This window comes from Mastigoproctus giganteus, chromosome 9 (genome assembly GCF_048544385.1).
Source record: "Mastigoproctus giganteus isolate SK-2022 chromosome 9, ASM4854438v1, whole genome shotgun sequence".
NCBI lineage: Eukaryota > Metazoa > Arthropoda > Arachnida > Uropygi > Thelyphonidae > Mastigoproctus > Mastigoproctus giganteus.
Genome location: NC_143583.1, coordinates 180,271,329 through 180,288,478, shown reverse-complemented (window position 1 = coordinate 180,288,478; position 17,150 = coordinate 180,271,329). Strand labels below are relative to the sequence as shown.

Here is a 17,150-nt window from a genome sequence, read left to right as displayed (position 1 = left end):
ATGCTAATGCTAAGTAACTTTGGCACTTGGTCCATTTTTATTCCATCACTGTTATATTTACTTCACACTTTTTATTGCAATAGAGGGTTCATTTATCTTTTATTTTGCTTTATCTGTTAGATAAACCATGAACAGCAGCACCATATCTTTGCACTTCTCAGAAACAATATACTGGTACCTTAACTGTCTGGTAATTTTATAACAGTATAATTAAAATCCTTCTTGCATATATTTGTTTGTTATCTTATTATTCAGCCCACCCATATATTATGACGATTTAAAAAAAAAAAAAGTTGTTTTTTATTGCTTAAAAGGTAGATTTGATTTTAAAGGTGTAATCATTGACTTTTTTTTTTAAGAAAACCCCAAATGCAAAAGATATTAGAACCTATACCTTTTACATTCTAATACCTAAAATGTATGGGTTGTAGGATGAGAAGACAGAAGCCACTTAGCTTTAGTAAAGGCACACAATGCAAGAAAGCAAGCTTATATAGTATCAGCCAAAAAAAAAAAAAAAACAAAATCTTCTAATTTCACCCATCCACTCACTCCAAATGTTTGTCTAGTTCTTCCCTGAATCTATTTAAACTATCAACTTTTACAACGACAGATGGAAGTTTGTTCCAGCAATCAACCACACACTGGCTAAAAGCAAACCTCCCACATTTATCCTACAACTGCCTTTCCTCAATTTGAATTTATGTTCTCTCAGGCAATTATTCTGAGCAATAGGAAGAATCTCATCAACATTGAGCATGCTCAAACCATTCAGGACTTTATACACATCAATCACATCACCTAGCAGGTGCCTAGTCTCCAGACACCGTAATTTGCAAAACTTAATCCTTTCTTCCTAAGAGCAACCCTTTGTTCCATTCACTAATCTTGTTGCCCTTCTCTGCACTTGCTCCATCAGTTCTACATCATTCCTAAAATGAGGCCTCCAGACCTGTATACAGTACTCAAGTTGTGGCCTGACCATTGCCTTATACAAGGGGATAATCACCTCCTTATCCCTGCTAGAAAAATTCCTGTATATCATTGACAAGACACCATGAGCAACGGTTGCAGACCATCTGCACTGCTCAGTAAACTTCATATCTGCCTGCACAATTACCCCCAGGTCCTTTTCATTCTCTACCACTGTCACTGTAGTATCACACAGTTGACATGTTACTCTAGGGTTACTGCTTTCCATATGCAGTACTTTACATTTGTCAATGTTAAATTTCAGTTGTCACCTCTCAAGCCCATCTGCTTAACATTTCTAGATCCTGTTGTAGCAGTGTATTGTCATTAGTGTCATTAGGAACACTGCCAACCTTCGTAACGTCTGCAAACTTGGACATTAAGTTTTACCATCATCAATATCATTAATAAATACAGAAAAGAATGGACCCAACACTGAACCCTGGGGTACTGCACTAATAACATTAGTCCACAAAGAGCAGTGTCCATTGATTACCACTCTGTCTTCTCCCACTCAACCATCCCTTTATCCATAGCAGCAATCTGCTTCCAATGCCGCACTGCTCCAATTTGTGCAGCAGTCTTAGATGTGCAACAGTATCAAAAGCCTTTCTGAGATCCAAATATATGATACCAAAGTTATTCCCTGCATCCAGTTCCTTTGTGACCACATCATGGCATCCAGTCAAATTGTCAGACAAGACTTCCCCATAATAAAACCATGCTGTGTTCGAGCTACAACTGAAGTCGTCTAGATGATCCTGCAGTGTTTCTTTAACCAGTGCCTCCATTAATTTCCCTGGAACAAAAGTTAAACTAACAGGTCTGTAATTACTTGTGTCGCCCTTTGATCCTCCTTTGTGAATTCAGGTCACATTTGCACATCTCCAGTCCATGGTTACCTCCTCTGAGTCCAAGGAAGCTCTCATAATTATAGCTAAGGTTTTGCTTACTTCCTTTGCTGCCTCCTTTAATATAACTGGATAGATCCCATCCACACCAGGTTCCTTTCTTATGTTTATCTTCAAAACAATTTCTCCTCCACTTTGCTCTCAGTTATTACAAAATCATCTAGCTCACTGCCAGAGCTTACTTCACCACTGGCATTCCCACCACCTCCCTGAATAACTCCTCATGTGTGAATGTAGATGCAAAATACTCATTTAGTTTGTTAGTTACCCGAGCATCAACAGTTGAACCATTGATAATACAGTGGACCAATCTGATTCATCCCTTTCCTTCTAAAGTTTACATAAGTAAAGAACTCTTTGCTGTGTTTCTTTGCATCCTTTGCCAAAGATTTCTCGTAATCTGCCTTTGCCTGCCTAACCTCCTTTGTGACTTGGTTACAGACTAGCTTATATCTATCATAGGCTTCCGCGTCACCCATTAATTTATATGTATCCCATGCATTTTTCTTCTCTGCCACATGTCTCATTAGTTTATCTGACATCCGTTTAGGCCTAAACCTTGAACAATATTTCTTAGTTGGTATGAAAATCCTAGTAGCTTCCAAGATTAATACTTTGAATGCTTCCCATTTTGAATTTGCTGTTGGTAACATCATCAGCTGGTCCCACCGTATAGAATTTAAATATCATCTCGGACCATCGTAGTCATCTTTATGAAAGCAAAAACCTTTCCCTTTACCCCTGATGGTACTTGGCTGCCACAGGGCTCGCCCTGCCAGATTTACTCTGGGATTTACTCAAAGAGGAGTTACCTCTTTGAGTAAATCCCACTTCAGCACACTGTGATCACTACCACCTAGTGGTTCCTTTATCTGCAGATTCTTAATGCATGAAGAATCACTACTGATAATCAGATCAAGAGTATTACTCCCTCTAGTTGCCTCCCGAACATGCTGCTGTAGAAAACAATCATCCAATAAATCCACAAAAGCCTTGCTAATGTGTGAGTGACCAAACCATAAATTCCAGTCAATATCTTGTTGACATCAGACTTGAATTTCTGTAGATTGTAATTTTCAGGAAATACATATGAAAGAAGGTTGTTTCAGAAAACAGAAGTAGAAGAGAAGACATGGAAGAGAAAAGATTGGTTCTGCGAGTTTGAGCGAACATGTGCTAACTGGTGTCAGCAAGTGTTTGGACAGGTTTAAAAGAGTGGGGGAAATTACAGATACCAATGCAGAAGAACAGTGTCTGTAATTCCCCACTCTTTTAAACCTGTCCAAACACTTACTGATACCAATCAGCATCTGTTCACCTCTTTTGAATGGAGTCTGGAAGCTCAAGAGAGGATTTGGAGGAGGCACTGTCCCAGGATGTAGGAATAATATATTTTAATATAGTCACAAGGTAAATTGGGTCAAAACTTCTTACTGGGGAAAACTTGTAGCAGCCTCATGCTAGTGTTTATGGCCATATTCTGAGGAGGAAGAGTGAGTGAGTGTGTGTGTGTGTGTGAAGAAGTGGATTACAAATAACTAGAGTAATTATCGATCATTAATTTTTAATTAATTTTAAATATAAATCACATTTAATTATTTTATAAGAAAACAAAATATTTTTTCATTTATTCAACAATACTTAACATAAATGGTGACAGCTTCACAAACCATGAAGATAAAACTTATTTTGTTATAATATACATAAAGTAAGCACCAGTTATAGTGATCACTGGTTATTAGAATCAGCCACTCAATAGAATCAAATTTCGAAGAACCAATCCAAATCAATAAAATGCACTACATTTTCATCATTTACTAAAATCATGTTTTTGGTTATAATAATCAATTTTGAACGCCTCTGTGAGTTTTCTAAAGCATATTTCTGGAGGTCACAACCATAAAACAAAAACAATTTGCAGTTTCCGGGTTATTGGATTTTCTCTTGGTGCAATTCTGTTAGTGCAATAAACGGGTAGCAAACTCAATCTTATTCTTTGCAATAATACCGATAGCTGGAATTCTATGTTTTCATGTTATTATGGTGAAACGTGTTTCCCCCCTTCGCTGAAATCTGCTCTTCATTTCTATATCTAAACTTCATCTCACTTGTGTGTGTATGTTTGTGTGCCATGTTATTGATTGATGCTTCTCTTTTTTACTGTTTTAAATTTTACTACAAAAAAAAAAAAAAAAAAAGTCAGTGAACAGAAAGAGTGAATTTGGGTGTAAAAGATAAGTTACGAATTACAGAAATGTACGATAAATTAAACTTAGGCAATATGTCTCAAAAGGAAGTGGCAGTAAAATTAGGAGTGCCTCAGTCATCTTTATCAAAATTGTTAAAATCATGTCATACATTAAACACTAATGTGATTAGTGAAACCAGAAAAAGGAAGTGTGAAGGGAAATGCCAAACAGTAGGTGAAGCTCTGTTTGTTTGGTTCAAACAGGCCAGCTCATTTAATGAGCCAATCAATCATAGCATTCTTCTTCAAAAAGCTAATGATTTTGCTCAAAAACTACAGAGTTTAATGCGATGGACAAATGGATGACAAGATGGAAGGAGAGGCATGATACTGTTTACAAAAAAACTTCAGAGAAAAACAGGTTCCAATGGTTCTGCAGCTGACAACTGGTTGAAAACCTCTTGGCAAACCATGTTAAGCACCTATAACCCTGAAGACATTTTTAATACAGATGAAATAGGGTTATACTACAGGGCTACCCCAGACCACTGCATGATTTTTAAAAATTCCTCTGCATCTGCATGAAAGAAGATCAAGGACAGGATTACAGTTCTTTTAACATGCAACATGACAGGAACAATCAAGATGAAGCTGTTAGTTATCGGCAAGAGCAAATCGCCTAGATGTTTTAAAGGAGTAAAACAGCTGCCTGTTGAATATGCAAATAATACCAATGCTTGGATGACAACTTCTTTATTTGAAGATTATCTTCATAAATGGGATTTGAAATTGGATAAGAAAAGCAAAAAAAACTGAACTGGTTTTGGACAACTGCCCAGCTCATCCAAAGTTGGCTTTCAAAAACATTGAATTAGTTTTTCTACCTTCAAATACCACATTATTATTATCCATATGGTACAAGGAAGCCTGAGGCTTATGCTGCACCGGCCAAAAAAAAAAAAAAAAATTCTCTATTACCCTGAGAGACAGAGAGAGAGAAGTAGAAAGGGATCACCAAGAAAGAGAAGAATGATGATATCCAGCTTCACTGATTCAACCTCTCGACAAGGGAATAATAAAAACCTTTAAGACCTTTTATAGATCAGATATGAGGTGAAGAATCATCCAGCCTATAGATGAAGGTTTGGGAACATCATTTGATATCACAAAGCAGATAACTGTTCTAGATGCACTTCACATGACAATGAGTGCTTGGAATGAAGTTTCCGAAACCTGCATTAGCAACTGTTTCAAAAAAATGTGGATTAATTATTCATGATGGGCAACTAAGTCACAATACTGATCACGTTGAAAAGCCTGAAGACATGGGTGAACAGGAGTTTAACGACTGGGTGAACACAGACTGTGATCTACAAGTTATTACAGTTTTAACAGATGAAGAAATTGCCCAGTCTGTTACTCATAATTTCGCCAAGGGGAAGAAAATGAAGATGAACCTGAATGAATTCCAGTTACAAAATGGCAAACTCGTGAAGCTATAGCCATTCTGAGGAGCGCATCGGAATAAACTGGTGCAAGTGATCGTGAATATAATATAGACTGTTATACAATATTGAAAAATCTATAAACAGCCTTTGTAATGATAATTTAAAGCAATCTAAAATAAGCAACTATTTTAAATTATAATCATATTACAAAGTGTTATGTTTAATTAATATTAAGCTATGTACGAAAGTATAAATTTATTTTTATTTCGCTAACCTGGGGACAAATTTCTTTTTATTTTGTTCAGAACGCAAAAATCGGAATATTCTTCAGATTTTTAAGTATCATTTAATTGGTAAACCTTTGGTAATAAAGTGTAAATTTGAGCTTTATATCTTTATTTTTATAGCCTCTGGATAATATTTGTCGATTTTCACTTATTAGAATCAAAATTCAATTTGCAAACGTGATCACTATAACCACTGCTTACTGTATATATAACGTAAATCTAATCAAAAATAATGAACACAAATGTAAATCGTACAAATCACATTTAAATAAAGTAGGCATAATAATTCACAGATAAGTAGATACATTATATATAAAATAGAAAAGAAAATATGTTCTGTTACTTTAGTTTAAAAATTTACATCAAAATATTTCTTAGTGATTTATCTTTTATCGCAATTTCAGAACTTTTAAATTTTATCGCAATTTTTACATCTTCATTTTTGATTTTCATTAGTATGTCTTTTTCAGAATTCATGAGGGTAAAACTTCCCAACTTGGTCTGGGTCATGGAATTGTGCAACCGTTTAATATGTACTTTAGTTTGGAAAATGCTCTCTCACATGCAACTTGCATAGAAGACAAAGTTAAAATTATTTTATGTGCATCAAATAAATAATTATATGACATGTTATATAAATTGCATTTATGCAACAACCTGTAGCAACAAATTATGCAATGTTTGCAGGATTTACATTTTGATTCTATTGAAAAATCCTCTTGTTGATATTCTTCTTTGACACTTATTTTCATCATCAAATACAAATTTTACAATAATGTACTCTTCTACTATTGACATTTTTAATATATCATATTTTGAGGCAAAGTCTGTGAACTGATATTGTGATTTTTCAAATGTACTTTAGTTTAAAAATTTACATCAAAATATTTCTTAGTGATTTATCTTTTATCGCAATTTCAGAACTTTTAAATTTTATCGCAATTTTTACATCTTCATTTTTGATTTTCATTAGTATGTCTTTTTCAGAATTCATGAGGGTAAAACTTCCCAACTTGGTCTGGGTCATGGAATTGTGCAACCGTTTAATATGTACTTTAGTTTGGAAAATGCTCTCTCACATGCAACTTGCATAGAAGACAAAGTTAAAATTATTTTATGTGCATCAAATAAATAATTATATGACATGTTATATAAATTGCATTTATGCAACAACCTGTAGCAACAAATTATGCAATGTTTGCAGGATTTACATTTTGATTCTATTGAAAAATCCTCTTGTTGATATTCTTCTTTGACACTTATTTTCATCATCAAATACAAATTTTACAATAATGTACTCTTCTACTATTGACATTTTTAATATATCATATTTTGAGGCAAAGTCTGTGAACTGATATTGTGATTTTTCAAATGTAATATTTGGCAAAAATCTTTTAAGCAGGTTTACTAGCGATTTCAGGCTGTTCGAAGGTAACAATGCAGTTTAAATCATATCAAAATTTTTTGGGTCCAGTGCAGAAATATCTGCAAATAAATGTCCTGCTTCTGTAAATCTGCTTGTCATACAATTTAGCTTGGCCCATAGTGACATTATATACACTGATTTGAAAACTTTGTTTTCTTGAATTCATGGGTGGTCCAATTAACATGAATTAAGAACTAAAGGGATTAACATTCCACAATTCAGTGGTGTCTGTAAAACCTATACAACTGCCTCTCCCACATACTGTACCAAGAAGTCATGCTTGTCATAATGACGCCACAGTCATATTACCTTGTAGGAATATGTATAGTAGTCACTAGCCACAATGGCAACCTCATAGTGCTGCTTTTATCAAACAAACTAACAGTGATGATGCGACAACTGTTCAACTGTTGGCATTCATGTGTACAGACATGTCTTCATACTGCTCCAAGGAAGTGCAGGAAGAGCATAGTGATTAGAGAGGATTAGATTAGGATTCAGGATATTAGAAAATTGCTTTTAAATAATTTAATATATTGTAAAGTTTAATGTAATAAGTTTTTTTTTTTTTTTCCCTGTAACAAGTTGTAAATTTAATTTTTATAATATTATAAATATAATTGTTTTAAAAAGTTACTTTCTGTGATATGTAGTAAATTTTAACAATGGTTGTCATAAGGTCCACCTTGAATGCTTCGTCAGAATGTATCATGACTCATACAGAAATAGCCGATGGCAATTTCCAAGTGAATCATGATTTCATTATTTGCAGAACCTCCGGCATGTATTCCAAGGTTGACTTAGCAGATAATCATAACTCGCCTGCTATTCTTTTCTTTGTGACTGTTGTACGGAGTGTACTGATCTAAATTTAAAATTTGGTGCATTGCTAGAAGAATTTGAGGTCTCCGTAGCCGAGTGGGCAGGAGCGGGAGTGCAGTAGCACACGCTCTTTGAGTAGACCGGGGTTCAAGCCCCTGACTGCTGAATACGGTCGATCTGCCAACCCGCACTGGACCAGCGTGGCAGATTATGGTCCATTTTCCCTCAGCATGAATTGTTGAGGAGGCTTCCATCCTGCAGTGGGTTGATAATGGCTGCACTTTACTTTTTTTTTAGAAGAATTTGAGTCAATGAAAAAACATGTGTTTGCCACTGAGAATAATGTAACTGGGAGCTTGTCGGAGACTCAATACTCTAGTAACCTACCAAGTGATGCACACCCAATTAGGCCTCCAGAGCAGAATAACGAAGTGCAAACTTCTCTGGTTTAGAAGGACTTAGTTCTATTAGGAGACTCCACTGTCAGGGAAACTGGATATATTTTTTGTAATAAGGATAGGTGGACCAAAACCAGGGTATGTCTGCCAGCAGCATTGTAGATACATAGTCTATAACATTGAAGAATGTAGTCTGTCACCAACAGACTGTCAGATTTTAAGGTGGGTAAAGAGAATATTATTATTCAAGCTTATTAAGCATAAATGATCTCATGATTTGTTGGACAAATATAGGACTATGCTGAAGAAATGGTGCAAGTTAGGTCAGAATGTCTGTCTGCAATTCTGGTCAGGCACAATAGGAGGATTATATGCCGAAAGCCTTGTGTGAAAGATGAAGGACTCTGGTCAGAAAAGTGAGTTTTGCTTTAATCCAGCAAAGTGAAAGGCCTTAACTTGGGGAATAGTAACTCCAAAATAACTTATACACTTTTGGTGGAGTTGAACTAAAGTCAGTAGTGCAAGAAAAGGACATGGGAGTTACGATATGGTCAGATATGAAGTTCTCTGAGTATTACAGACAGGTTGCAGGGAAAGCCCATGGTGTCCTAACGATGATTTATCGAACATTTATTAGTAGAGATAAAAAAAAAAAAAAAAGGTAAAATGCAGCCATTATCAACCCACTGCAGGATGGAAGCCTCCTCAACAGGCTATTGTTCTTGACCACACTTGGAATACTGTGTTCAGGTATGGAGACAGTACCTAAAAAAAGACATTGAGCTTCTTGAAAGGGTCCAGAGAAGGTTAACTCGCCTGGTGAGATCAGCAAAAGGGCATCCATATGAGGAAAGAATTTGAATATGTGGGTTGCACAGCATGGAAATTAGGCATCTTAGAAGAAACTTGATGGCAAAAGTAAAATGAATGACGATGAAATTTTCATGGTTATAAATGATTCTAGAACTAGGACTGATAAATTCAAGTTATGGGGGGAAAGACGTTTAGACTGGATTGCAGGAAGTTTTATCTTAGCCAGCCAGTGAGTTATAAATTACTGGAATAAGTTATCTACATGGGTGGTAGAGGCTGACAGTTTGAGAAAATACAAAGGTCAGCTGGATAGTTACCTACGGGAGGAGAGAAACACATAAGTTGTCTATTTCCTTTTCTTTTATTAATTTTATATTATTGTTATTTCACTCTTGTTTTCTTTCTTTTATTTTTTTTGACTGGTGCAGCATAAGTCTTAGGCTTCCTTGCACCACATAGTCATTACTAATACTATACAGGCAAACAAAACATTACCAAATGACTTAATACATATATTACGGTGGATAAAGAAGATCCACATTTTTCTTATTATGATTTTTGTGCATTTAGTTTTCGTATATTAGTCAACAAATAGAATGTATCGAAGATCAGAAAATTGAAAATCACACTGGCTTCCATCAGCATCTGGCCCACCATCTGTCCATCTTCATTGTTGTCTTCCAGGTTTTCTTTTAGCTCCTCTTAGGTATCACTCTGTTATTTTCTTAATCCATCTCATGTCTTTGAGCCCTGCCCAAGACCATTTCAGTTCTTTAGTTTTGATAAGAATGTCCTTTATTTGTGTTTGCTGACTAATCCATGTGTTTTTCTTCTTATCCAACAGTCTGATTCCTAATATAATACATTCCATTCTTCACTGTGTAGTTTTTAGCTTCTCTTCCATTCTTTCGGTTAGTGCTCAAGCTTCACTTCCAATAAGTCATGAGTGCCTCCATAGCCAGGTGGGAAGGAGCAGCAGTGCATAGCATAAGCTTCTTGATTAGACCAGGGTTCGAGCCTGTCACCACCAAATACGGAGGATGCGGAAAGGTCAGGGAATGACCACCGCATATCCCGGAGCAATATGGCCTTAGTTGCTAATGCTCCTAAAAACCAAATAACAAACAAACAATAAGTCATGGTAGGGAGTATACATTGGTTCATCGTTTTACATTTCAGACAAACTGGAATATTGCTGGACTATATTTCCTGAATACTATCCATCCAAAATTTATTCTTCTCTTGACCTCCAGCCATGAATCATTATTACAGCTAATGACTTGTCATAGATAAGTATATGAATCCACCTTTTCAATTACTGCTTCTTCAATAATTATATCACTTTCTGTGGCATACTTGTCATCATTACTTTTTGTTTTAGCCATATTCATCTTTAGTCTAAAATCTTTACTAACTCTGCATAACTGATTAAGATTTTCCTCTAATTCTTTGGGATCATGGCTTATTATCACAATTCAAATAACAGTAAACTTTGCAGTCAAAACCTTTTTAAGAAACAAACAGATGCATAGCTGTACTTATTTTATGATGGTAAAAAACTAAGACAATGCATCCCATTTAGAGATATAAAATGAACTATATTTCATGGAGACTCAAATTTCTTGTACATTTTGAACCTACCAGTCCTCTGTAACTTCATCACCGACTATCTTGTCTCTCTTTTTCACTCAACTCAATTACAAACATTACCTCTGTCATACAAGCTTTGGAATGGGTTTAGTATTATATTAATAGTGGCAAATGATGCAAAAATACAGACACTCCTATGACATTTCATGATACAACTTGTACCACCTCTTCATTGACTGAATTGCTGCCCTTATAAAATATAGCGTATGTGCGTGTATTTCTAAGTGTGTGGATTTGAAGCGTAATAAGATAGGCAATCCATTCACTGAAGAAATGATACAGGAGGGGCCACAAAACACCTGTGAATTATCTATATTCCTTCAAGAAATTAAACATTGATTTTGCTCTACACAGGTTGAAGTACTTAAATTTTTCACTTTTCTTCATTCAAATCATGTCTGTACCAAGCCACTAAACAACAATTTAGTTACCATTTTTAAAAAAAAAACATTTCTTCAAAATATAAACATGTTGCTGAAACCAACATGTTTATTACACAATCAACATAAGTAAAATACTAAGATATTTTCCTATTAGTGTTGAGCAACAATGACTCAATTATCTATGAGTGGCTTTTTTACCAGACACTTAAAAAATACATATACATGAAGTCTTTGAATAGATTACCAAAACAGCTGTTATGAGATAATAAATAAAAAAGAAATCCAAGAGTGCAAAAATGAATTTTTGTGTAGGACAATAGTCCAACACATGATACAAATGATGGGTTATATGCTCGCTTTTGGTAATTTTGAATATATGCACTAGAAAATTTTATAACAAGATTGGGTATAAGGTCTGCCTCTACAGTGTTACAAATAGACAGCCTGTTAATCCCTTTTTTGAGAGATTAAGAGTTAAAAAACTGCCTAGAAAAAGGTTGGGAGTTAGGAGTTACATCAGAGGGTTGTGCATTATAAATTGAACTGCAATTATGATCTATGCTGATTCATATCAGGAGACTGCAAAGGAAAAGAGTTGGGGGGATAGTGTGCTTTTAAGGTTTTTGTTTACAAATATTTAAAAATTTTAATTCTTCTAATTTAACAAAAATCAATCAGCATTTTTATAATATGAAATGTCCTGAGGAGTAGGTCAGTTTGCTTCAACTTAAACAATTTTTGTCTCTTTATAGAATGCATCCTTAAGTTCTTGATCCCAATGAAGCTTAGAGAAAGAAGAGATGGAGAATTTAGACACCATATTAATGATAATGTTAGCTAGCTAGCCATATGGAAAGAAGTTCCATGAAACTAGGCAAGTCCCAAGGAGAGGACTTCATTAACTGATGTGTTAAAAAACTTGGATTTTTTCAACACTATTTCAGGATTGTACAAGGTATTTGGAAAGTCTTCTTATGTCTATGCAAATGCTACTCCAGTGTTCTGTTCTTATGGTAATTTTTTTTTTTCCAGTGCAGCATAAGCCTCAGGCTTCCTTGCACCATATGGCTAATAATAATAAAATATACAGTAGAAATATTTTACTACATACACAATGTGGTGTTCTATAGGCATGTCTAGTCTCTGTCTTTCATGGACCAAGTTGCAGTCACAATTCGTTATTCTTTTTTTTTTTTTTTTTGTAGTCGTTGGCACATAGGCTTCTGTGGCCATAATGCACCTCCCAAGGTTTTTGCAGTACTTTGATCCAAGCCCGAGGCGGGAATCGAACCCGCGACCTTTGGGTTGCCAGGGAGGCACTTTACCCACCCGGCTAATTCGTTATTCTAAGGAATGGTCACTTGTATCACAAATATCTCAACTTTCTGAAATACAAAAACAAAACGTTAATTATAAACAAACTAAAACGTTAAAATAAGTATCATTTACAGTAGTATTTACATATGTGTAAAAGACTTTCAGGAAAGACTGTACATGTAGAATTGGCCGGAAAAAAAAAATAAAAAATAGTTTATTAGCAATGGCTAATAAAGTAAATCTTATGCGAATTAGCTTTTTACTTACCGATGTTCGTGGAAGTAAATAGCTTACGAAACGTCGCACGCCTAAAATAACATTCATTTTCGCACTGAACGTTTAGTTCTCGCCAACGTCAGCGTTGGAAAATTTTGATACTGGTAATATGTTCGACGACTGATAAAAACAATTTTAATTGACGTTAGTGTAAGTTATCGTTTTTCACTCCCAGACCAATCAACCTTCCTTATTCTACAAACTTATATTTACGAACAGAATTACCATTGAAAATGCCCTAATAACACACTTTCGTTACATACAGTATCGACAGACACTGAACGATAACATCGACAACTCTAATTTCAACTTTTTGGGCTGCGTTATATATTCCGCAACTCATTAAAAAAAAAAAAAAAGTTTCAGCTAAAATTCCTGTAGCAACCTAGCGTTAATTTCTATTTCTTTTCAAGTTTTAACTGTAAAAACGTTTTACAAACCTGCTTGCAATTAATTATCTTGGTAAGTTCACAACCGTAATAGGCGTTTTTGACGTAGTAGTGTTAAAGTCCATGCATGTAGGCATGGATATTAAAATATTAAAAATCCCACGCCAGGGCAACGTAAGTGTCTAGGAACCCACGTGTAGAGTTGATTTCGGAGCTACTACCAAAATTTTTTAAGGAATTTTAATATCCAATTATTACAGTTGGATTTTACATTATAACACAATACTGTAGTACCGCCTTAAGTGGTATTACACTTAGGGTGGAAGAAAATGAAAAAGACCTGGGAGTGATTATGCAGTCAGATAAGAAGTTTTCTGTGCAGTGCAGACTGGCTGCCAGAGCAGGTCATGGGGTATTGTCAATGATATACAGGAATTTTTTTTATTAGAAGGGAACAGGAGGTGATTATCCCTTTGTACAAGGCAATGGTCAGGCCACGCCTTGAGTACTGCGTACAGGTCTGGAGGACTTATATTAGGAAGGATATAGAGTTGTTTAGCATACCGAAAACGGCAACAAAATTGGGGTCCTCTTACCAAGAAAGGCTTAAGTTCTGCACATTGCAGCGGCTGGAGACTAGGCACCTGCGAGGTGATCTGATTGAGGTATATGAGGCCTTAAATGGGTTAAGCACGGTGAATTCTGATGGGATTCTTCCGCTTGCTCATATTAAGAACCTGAAAGGGCATAAATTCAAATTGAGGAAAGACAATTGTAGAATAGATGTGCGGAAATTTGCATTTAGCCAGCTGATGGTTCATTGTTGGAACAAACTTCCATCTGTCGTTGTGGAAGTTGATAGCTTAAATAAATTCAAGGAGGAACTGGACAAACTTTTAGAGGGAATGGATGTCTGAAATTGTTTTTTTTTTTTTTTTTTTTTGTCTGATGCTACATAAGCTCATACGCTTGCTTTCATGCATCACATGTGCCTCTATTACTACTACTCCTACTACTGTATATATTTGTACATACAAGCACAGCTATGTTGTCTTCTTCTTGAGGGTCTGTGTTCAATTTGAATATTGGAGACCAACATTTTACAGTCAACCCTGTTTCTTGCTTTGTGAAATAGTTCTCGTGTTCTAAGAACCCCGTTTGATGTTATCAGAGAATGGACGGGGGGGGGGGGGGGTTCATCGAACCACGTTTTTCCTTGTCTTGCGTTTGCTTTTAATCTTCCCTTGCAGAGACGACTCTGCGGGTCATATTGTGGGCTTCTTATAACATACCCGAGGTAGGCAGTCTTTCCCTTTGCAATTGTAGTCAGTAGTGTTCTTGTGGTCCCTGCCCTCTTAAGAACCCACTCATTGATGGCCCGACCTGTCCGTGGAATTTTGATCATTCTTTGAGCGAACACATCTCAAAGGCTTCCAGTTTCCTGATTTCTGCCTTTCGACGACTCAGATCTCGCATTCATATAGGAGAGTGCTCCACGTTTAGCATTTGGTCATTCAATATCTTTTCTGGAAATCCAGTTTCGTGTCACAGAAGACGTTCTTAAGATTCTTAAATACCTCTTTCTTTGGCCATGACAATTCTGCTTCTCATTTCTGTGCCTTGGTAATTGTTATTTGTAAAGATCTTCCTTAGACATTTAAAGCTACGCACTTATTCGAAGGGGAAGTTGCCATAAAACCAAACTATTATATTTAGGCCACCCGAATAATTAAATTCATCTGCCGTGCATTGTGTATTATGTCCGTAAATTGTGTGTGTTCTATGGTGGATTTGCCTGTTTTGCTGGACGAAAAACTTGAATTTCCTGGGGAGGGGCATACCTTGTTATCTACGCCTGTGACCGACTAATTCAGTCACGGAGTGAAAAAAGCCCACTAAAGTTCCTCGAGTCATCAATGGGATTTGAACCCAGGCCTTTTCCACCGGTGTGGAGAGGACAGTAACGATACCGCTGTGCTACCCACGCAGACTGGGGGAGTTTCCATAGCGCATTTTGATACTATGCGAGGTGTTTTTGCTTATGACCATAGTTTTGGTTTTTTTGGCATTAACTCTTAAGCCTATATGTTTGCTGGCTGTTACCATTTTGTTGAGGAATGTTTGTAGCTTTTCCTCTGATGTTACAATAAAGGCAGTATCGTCTGCGTATCGCAAGTTACTGATAACTGAACCATTAACAGTAATTCCTTTAGAATTTTGTATTAGATCTATAATGGCTTCAGCATAAAGGTTGTACAGCACAGGAAACAATACACATCCTTGTCTCACTCTTTTCTGGACTTTTACCCAGTTTGTGTTTCCTCCCTCTACAGTGTTTGGCGCTTCTTTCCCGAGGTATAGTAACTATAGTATCCTTAGTTCCTTGGGACTGATGTTTAGTTTGTTCAAGAGCTGGAAGAGGACATCACGTTTCAAGCAATCGAATGCTTTGTTAAAGTCAATGAAGCAGACAAATAGGTTCTGCTGGCGTTCAGTTGATTTTTCTGCCAGATATTCAGAGCAAATAGTGCTTCTCTTGTGCCAGTAGAACCATTTGGTCTTTTCCAATTTGTTCTTGAATCTTGCCTTCAATTCTGCGTAGAATCATCTTCAAGAGGACTTTCATTAAGCGTCTTATGAGCTTATTGTATGGTGGTCTGCACATTTTGCTGCTCTTGCCTGTTTTTTTGGTATGGGAATAAAGATGGATCTCAGAAAGTCAAGGGGTAGTTTCCTCCATTGAGGTATCATTGAAAATATTGAGGAGCTCTTGTTTTCCTCTTGTTTCGAGGTATTTGAGCATTTCAGCTGGGATGTTATCAGTGCTAGCTGTTTTGTTATTGTTCACTGACTTAATCGCTGGCTCTAGTTCTTCCATTAGAAAGTCTTGATGTTCTCCTTCTGTTTGAATGTTGTCATTTCCTTGTTGTCTATCCTCGTCACAGTAGTTCCCTCAGATATTCTTGCCATCTATCCTTTTTCTGTTGCTTGTCCACAATTTCCATATTGTTTTATCGAGAATGTGGCCTCTTGCGCGGTTTTTCCTGATGTTGCATAGTTTCTTCACTTCTTCGTGAACTAGATGTTCCTTATGCTCAATTTTCAGATATTCAATCCTTTCACATCTCTCCTCCATCGTATGTTTTGTTTTCCTTATTTCCTTTTTAATCAAACTATCTGAGTCATTTATTCTTTATTTTTAAAGTTTTTCCAGCGCTCGATTAGATCTAGTATCTCACGTCATCCATTGCTGTTTCACTTTCCTTTGGGCCCTCCCAAATATTGCCTTTGCAGCAACTGTTATTATCTTCTCGCACTCAGATTCTGAATCTCTATCTAGTAGATCGGAAAAACATCTACGTAGAAATTTAAAATTAAAGAATGACACTACCTCACAAAAAACAGAGATGAAGACGTCGCCAGAACACCGTCTAGTTAAAACACAACCAACCCAGCGTTTCTCCCCGCCTGGTGACACGTTGAGAACCAGTAAATATATTACAGATTTGCGGCATGCGGTTCATAAGAAATGCTTGATCGACATGGAAAAAGAAAGTGATCTGATGGACTTCAAAAAGGGATGGTTGTGGTGAAGTAGGCTCTCCCACCTTGTGCAAGCCGATAGATGAAAAATGTGGAATCGCTACTCGGTAGCACAGTGGTAACGTCACTGTCCTCCCCACACCGAGTGAAAAATGTTCGTGTTCGAATCCTGTCGATGACGCGAGGAATTTTAATGGGCTTTTTTCATTCAGTGGCTGAGTTAGTCGGTGTCAGGGATAGATAGCAAGCTTTTCCTCCCAGAAACTGGGTTTTTTTTTTCGTCCAGCAAAACAGACAAATCGCAATTTACAGATACAAAATACGAGT

At 36.3% G+C, this 17,150-nt stretch overlaps 1 protein-coding gene across 2 annotated transcripts in view; it reads right to left on the bottom strand.

Annotated features, from left to right (window-relative positions):
• The window catches only part of MsrA (methionine sulfoxide reductase A), a 54,270-nt gene extending 40,865 nt beyond the window's left edge, over positions 1–13,405 (bottom strand). The window contains exon 1 of one of the 2 annotated variants that reach the window (XM_090381982.1): positions 13,332–13,405. The gene's annotated coding sequence lies outside the window, so the exon portion shown is untranslated. Of the gene's footprint in view, positions 1–12,882; positions 13,177–13,331 lie in introns of those variants that run through there. The other variant, XM_090381980.1, reaches the window with a different exon arrangement.
• Positions 13,406–17,150: the final 3,745 nt, after the last annotated feature.